The sequence below is a fragment of the Carassius gibelio genome, chromosome B20 (genome assembly GCF_023724105.1).
Source record: "Carassius gibelio isolate Cgi1373 ecotype wild population from Czech Republic chromosome B20, carGib1.2-hapl.c, whole genome shotgun sequence".
Classification (NCBI taxonomy): domain Eukaryota; kingdom Metazoa; phylum Chordata; class Actinopteri; order Cypriniformes; family Cyprinidae; genus Carassius; species Carassius gibelio.
In genome coordinates, this window is record NC_068415.1 from 15,621,102 (window position 1) to 15,628,580 (window position 7,479).

A 7,479-nucleotide genomic window follows, 5' to 3' on the forward strand; every position below is an offset into this window, starting at 1 on the left:
CTGTAAAATGAAAGTTGCAAAAAAGAAACTTAAACACAATGATTTTGATTACTTTTAATGGTGTCTCTTTGATTGAAGAAGGTGACTTTTATTTATTTATCTTTTTAAATAAAGTCTCTACTTTTCTTAATTTGCCTTACTAAGGCTTCTTTCATAGCCAGCATGTATCCTAAATATAATAACAATTATTATTACTGTACAGTTTTATCAAAGCTTGATTGAAAAAAAAAAAAAAATATATATATATATATATATATATATATATATATATATATATAAAGGAAATTTTAAAATGGTCCCAAGCTTATTTTACTATGTGTTGTTTTGATTATCAGATTTTTCAAATTCATAATTCCTATTTTGTGGGGAATAATCTTTTCATTTTATAATTACTATATTTATTAATTAATATTAATATTGATGATTAAGGCATTAATAAATTTAAGGCACCTCAGTCGTGGTATTAAAGGTGGAGAGAGCACTGTACATTCACTCCCCCCACATACAATTCGTGCCAGCCCAAGACTCGAACTCGCAACCTTTGGGTTACAAGTTCGAGTCTCTAACCAGTAGGCCATGACTTAAATAAGTTAATTTCAATAAATTCAACCCCTGGGACATAAGACGTTCCAGAGTTTAAGAGAAACCCATGCTTTTCCTTTACATATTTAGATTTGTTGCTGAAATTACATTAAAATAATCCACTACTGCAAAATTTGCAAAAATTCTTCAGAAATCGTGACTGGACAGCATCAGATTTTAGGTAGCATTATCGCACTGATAGCTTGTTAGCTCAACTTTGGCAGGGGACCCATTCTAGTGCCAATCCCAGAGGGCACAGAGGGCCAGGGACCACCTCCCTCTGCTGTCCTCCGAGGGACAGTCACACAGCCACATTGTCACTGGATGACATCACCGACTGATTGTTAACGCTGCCTCAGAAAGGGATTCTTTGTTTACAAACAATACAGCTCTAAATGTATGAGACCCCATTAATTGGCCTGCTCTGTGTTTTTGCATATAATGATTAAACTACATCCCACCTCCTTCTAAACTGACGTGGATGCACTCAAGAGAAACAGCGCTTCAGCTTAGTCAGTGTCACCGTCTGGCTAAAATAATGTCTGAGCATGAATATGTTTCCACTTCTGGCAACGTGACAGATATTTCTGAGTAACTTTGATTGCCAGCCTCAAGCTATGCATGTCCAAGCATTATTTGAAGAAACCTAATTCAATTCAGGATTTTTTGAGTACTTTCACAATGCCTCACATATTATTCCAAACCACAACTTATTAATACCGTCTAGTCCAAGTCATGCGTTGTTACTAGAAGATTCCCTTTAGTTTAAGATTACAGATAAGATGTTGCTGTGTCTGTTTCTCTGAACATGTGACATGTGCCTGCAGGGGGCAGCAGGAGGCAGTGTGGATTTGACAGGATTCAGCCAGCAGTACACAAATGACCAAGCCTTAACCCTAATACCACTGTGCGCACACAAAGACTATAGATTACCTTAATATCTTAAAGAGACTTTGGGTGCGCGCGCACACACACACACACACACACACACATGCTCAAACTACTGGTTCTGTTCCACACTGCCCACACTTTAAAAACTTGGATTCATATAATGATGCAGCTGCAGGGCAGTGAAACCTTCTGCTTCATCCACATCTACACCCTCATCAGGGTTTGTGCTGGTGCTGCCTGGACTGGCACGGCTATAACTATTAGAGACAGACTGTTTTCTGGCTTCTCACTGTTTCTTTGAAAGAAGTCCAGAATGGTCATCAAATATCGGCATTAAGGTTAGAAATTATCTAAAATTAGGGGGCAAGGTAAGTAAGCAGGTACTTAAAATGTGGAGACAAAAACGCCCCTGCAGTAGTCAACATTGCATATTATTTGAATAGGCCTATGTTATTATTTTTTTAGTGCCTCTGTGAAGACTATTGACGTAGTGGTCAAGTATCCGTTAAATTAACTTCACATTTAACATTACTGATTTTGAGAAGAAAAAAAAAATAACTCTACTTTGCTACTTTGTATTTGATTTCATCAACAATTTAAACCACAAAAACAGCTTTACACGTTATTAATTTGAATTTGAATTAATATAAATGGGAAAAATGTCATAAAAAAAAAACAGTTGCCCTTATTAAAAACAGTGCTATTTTACAAGCTACTGGAATAGATAATAAATTATAATTACTATACAGTTATTGCTAATAATGTGTAAGATATAAAAAAAATAGATGGTAGACAACTCTCTGGAAAAAAGTGTCACTGTGGTGGGTGGTTTGTACCTTATTTATGCCTAAAAGATGCATATCTAAATGGTGCATTTTAGTACCTAAATTGTACAATTTAATATATTTTGAAACTGTACCACCCAGTGACAGCTTTTGTATCTTTTTTTCTGTAAGTGGAAAGCAAGTAGGAAAGCAAAATATTTTTCCTACAGCTGCTTCCAGTAAATCTAATGTCTGCTTGACGCATACTATCAACTGCAGCCTCCAGTATTGGCACTTCCTTCTGCATTTGGCTGTTGCGTCTTCCTTCATGCTCTTGGATGGTCAAATTAAAGAGGTCTACTTCCTATTCTCGTCTTGCTAAGAAATCTAGTCACCAGTTTTGGAGAAGCCCTACCAATGACTATTCAGCATGCAATCCCAAGCCTTATATTCCGGGCAATCCTGTTGGTTGCAGGGCCAGTTTCCCTTCTTGCTCAGCCCAGCCCTGAGACCAGAAGAGTTTTTACCACCTTTTATGGGATCGACCCCTTATTTACCGTGTTATTTATTTAGGGATGCTTCCGGCCTCCGTCTTGGCTGCATCACCTTATTAATTCTTCTGAGCAACTGAGGCGGGTACACGATATCCTCTTTCTTCAGCGGAGCCAGACCCATGCCAGACAAAGTTATCTTTGCCCTTATGCCAACGATTCAAATCCAACTTGGCCAATGCATGTGGCTCTGCCTACAGAAAAATGCTGGTAACATTTGTCAGCAATTACGCTAATTTAAAAAGACGAATGGTGGTCCTTTTGTATTTAAATATACAAAGCCAGAATGTGCCTTGTCAGATTATTTGATTAGGACAGTTATACTCCAGTTTTTTGGGGAAAAAAAATCGAACGATATATTGATGTTTGGTTTCAACTATTTACAGAAATCCAATGTAGAAAGAGCACATTTTGTGTAAGTAAAAGATAATGGCACCCTAAGGTGAAAAATCATCCTGATATGTATACACAAATGTTATCTGTATACAGTAAATACAACAAATATGGATGTTCAGGTTTTATGGCTGTTATATATTACAAAAACAATAATTATTACATATACTACTGTTCAAAAGTTAAATAGGAATGTTTTTTTTAATTCTCTTATTCTCAAAAAGGGTTGCATTTATTTAATTAAAATACAGTAAAACAGTAATATTATTACATTTTATTACAATTTAAAATACTTGTTTTCTGTTTGAATATATTTTAAAATGTTATTTATTCTTGTGATGGCAAAGCTAAATTTTCAGCATCATTACTCCAGTCTTCAGTGTCACACGATCCTTCAGAAATCATTCTAATATGCTTAATTTGGTCCTCAAATGTTAAATGAAAATTTGTCAGCTTAAATTTTTTAATGTCATTTTCACTGTCATTTTTATTAATTAAAAAATAAAAAATTATATATATTTTGTGTATATGTAAAACTTTTAGAAAATCATATTAATTAAAAAGTAAATCTTCTGCACTGACAGAAGCAGTCAACACTGGAAGATGTGTATTAAGAGCATGGACCCAATTTACTCAACTAAGCATATATTTTATTTATAGGGGACATTTTACTGTCAAATAGGTACTGGAAAGGGTTCATTAGCTCTGACAGCCAGTGTCTCGTGGTGTTGAAATATCCCCCATTCTGCCACTCAGGGCCTTCACCACACTCTAAAAACTGCTGGGTTGAAAACAACCCAATTTGGGTTATTTTGACAACCCAGCGCTGGGTCAAAAAGGGACGAACCCAGCGCTGGGTTATTTTAACCCAACCAGTTGGGTTATCATATTTAACCCAGCCTGCTGGGTTGCCTTTTTTATGGTTTAAAATGACTATATTGCAGTGTTTAAAAAAACAGAGCGGGTGTTTTTTATCACTGTATTTCAGAAGGAAAACTACTGTATTTAGAAAATGTTCGATATCATTTCGCATGTGCTTGATAAAGCAGCGTTTGTGAGCTCAGCACCGCTCTGCAGCCGTTACCGGAGAAACCTACCTCTCCCGCTCTTAGCGCCTCCTGCTGGCAGAAAATAAACTCGCAGAGTGCAGCCATGTGGGGAAACAATGCATTTCTACGTTAAAATTAACCCAAATTGAGCTAGGCATTAAACCTACAAATGTTGTTCATTTTAAATATCACTTTTACACACAAATAATAATTACCAAAAGGAAAATATTTATTAAAAACAAGAAAAAAGTCAAAAAGTAACATGTTAGAAGAAATGCAGAAAAGGATGGCATTAACAGCTACAGAGTTCATAAACAAAGCATTGAACATTTGATGAATATAACTTAAGATCAAATTGGACTTTGTTCAATTTTATATATTGTATAAAAATATACGAAAACACATGCAATAAATTTACAATTAGTTAGGTTTTTTTCCAACTATTCTGGCATGACAGTACACAAATAAATCACAACATTAACTTTGATATTATAACATTTAACAGACGCATGTGTGTGTGTGAAAGAAAATGACAGGTGTATGAATGACAGAGTGTAAACTCTTCTACTAAACAACACAGAAAAAGCATTTAACTTTTTTTTTTTTTTAACAAATTATACACTTACAGTTTGTTTCATAGTCCATGAATACAGATCATGCATCACGGTCAATTTTCATGATCTCTTTAGCATAACTGATGTAGTCATGAAGAAACCCCATCAGCACAGCATGTGACATCTTCTACATCATCCAGGGCAGCGTCCTCCTTTAAAACCACTACTGCATCAGTTTAGGGGAAAGAAGATTCTCCTCTCTGACCAGGATTCATCCCAGTCACCGCCTGTTCTTCATCAGTGGCCTAAGAGAAACACATTTGAAAAAATTAAACATGATTAAACTATCCATTTTCAGGTAGAGGTGTATTCACATCCGTAAGGATAGGTAAATAATCGGTTTTAAAGTTTCAACACTTTGTGTGGTTGTTTAATGTCTCAGTCCACCACAGCGCTACAGAATGCTATAATGGTAGCACTAGTGTGAGGACATGCGATATTGTTTGAATAAATATTGCTTTCAGAAAGCTTCTTTACTGAAACATTAAAACAGACATGACATTCACATACATCACAATATTCATGGACATGGAGGGCTGCTCTTCAAACCGTTAGTTCACCAAATAATTAAAAATGTTCATAATTTACTCTCCCCATGTTTTTCCAGACTCATACAAACTCTGCTCATTTTTTGGAAAACATATGAATATATTTAATATTCTCTTAATTTGTGTCCTCCATTGCTGGTCTGGGAGACCAGTATTTTATTTTGAACATACATGTTTGCTATCATATAATTTAAGATGTATTCATATATAAATATCAGAATTTACTTCTACAATAACTCTATATTTATGAAGCTTGAAAATACTGATTATCTAAACTATAAATGGATTAACAAATATTATGAGAAAACTAAAAATATATTAATTTATGTTGTAAAGAGACAAAAGTCTTATAGGTTTGGAATGACTTGAGGGCAAGTAAATTATTTTTTTGTGTGAACTTTACCTTTAAGAGCGAAGACCAAGAATAATGACTCTCCAAATCAGACAAGACAACTCCAAAGTTGGTTTGAGTTCTGCAATAAAAAACACAGACATCAATGGTCTTAATGAAATGAGCACGTAATCACACTTTTGTTGCATCAAAATGTGAAGTAAACTGGCAGGAGACAACAGAAACATTTATTTTCTAAAAATAACTTACATAAAATCTCAAAGGAATGATGCTCTCCCATGTCTCTTGCTTTTAACATCTACAAAAACAAAAATTATTTTACTCTTAGTAAAACACAACAACAACTGATAACATGAAATTATGAAGTTTACTTGCCTTAAACGATCTTTCCCTCTCTTCAGAAGAAGCTGAGAAAACCACCTCCTCACACAAGCAGACTTGTGTGTCCTTAACTCCAGTTAGTTTGAGTTCTGCAAAGAGGGACATCAATGGTTTCAATAAAATATTAACATATACATACATACATAAAATCACACTGTTTTTGCATCAAAATGTGAAGTTAACAGGCAGGACACAACAGAAACATTAATTTTCTAAAAAAAAAAAGAAGTAATAATTTAACTTACATCAGTCTCAAAAGAATGAAGTTATCTTGTCTCTGGATTTCAACATCTAAAAAACACACACACATTATTTTAGTCTTAGTAAAAATAAAGATAACTTGATGTTATTCTCAAGTTTACTCTCCTTAAACCGTCTGTCCCTCTCTTCAGAAGAACACCTCCTCCTCATCCTCACACAAGTCTGTGACTCCTCACACAAACAGCTTCTGTGTCTTTAACTCTCAGCGCGAGGACAATGAAGACAGGAGCTCGACCAGAAATATTACATGTAAAACATACTTTTAACAGTTACCACTTCAACAGCCTCAAAATAATTATGCTAGTCTTTACTACACAATGCCATTTCCTTTTGGAGACAAACATACATTCAGTTTAACCGCGAAAGAAAAAGACAAATTCACATGAGCGTAACCGTGACCATAACCGTCTGTTAACGCCTCAAAAAGTACAGATAATGTAAAATCTTATGTAAATATGACAAAATACATTCACAGACGTTATATTAAAAGTACATCCTCCGTTCAGTAACGTTATATGAGGCAGTTAAGACCTCCGTGTCTGAGGCGAAAACCGCGTCCGTTTTTTTTTTAAATATATATAACGTTAAGCTCCTTTGTTTCCGCATTTCATAAAACCTTCCGCCTTTCATACAACCGGGTAAACAATAAAAGATAACTTTACATTTTGAATATTTACTTACCATAGTCTTTCACTCGCTTCTCGCTTCTATCACGCTGAGAAAATGGCGGCTGCTCGCACTGGAGACGTACGATTTTGACGTGACGTGCGTGCTCTCCTTCACGTCCGCGTCCTCAACCCAGCCCGCTGGGTTAAAAAAGAGAGTTATTTTCAACCCAAACTTGGGTTAAAACATCCCAAAGTCCTATCCAACGGCCTCAACCCAGCAGTTGGGTTGAAAAAACAACCCAGCGTTTTTTAGAGTGCATATAGGCCTGTGCTACCATATTCCTGACAAGCACTGCACACCCCTTTATCAAGTGTGAGTTGAGAAGCTGCCATCTGACACAAAAGAAGATGCAGAGGGCTAATCATTCATTCTTTCCACACAGGCATTGATAGGTGTCTCAATTCAACACACATCAACTGCCCTG

General features: G+C 35.6%; 1 long non-coding RNA gene across 1 annotated transcript; it reads right to left on the bottom strand.

Annotated features, from left to right (window-relative positions):
• Positions 1 to 4,214: 4,214 nt before the first annotated feature.
• LOC127984321 (uncharacterized) lies at positions 4,215 to 6,044 on the bottom strand. Its single transcript, XR_008160573.1, has 3 exons — positions 5,994 to 6,044; positions 5,796 to 5,865; positions 4,215 to 5,089 (listed from the first exon to the last, which is right to left on the bottom strand). It is a non-coding gene; the product is annotated as an uncharacterized LOC127984321 (long non-coding RNA).
• Positions 6,045 to 7,479: the final 1,435 nt, after the last annotated feature.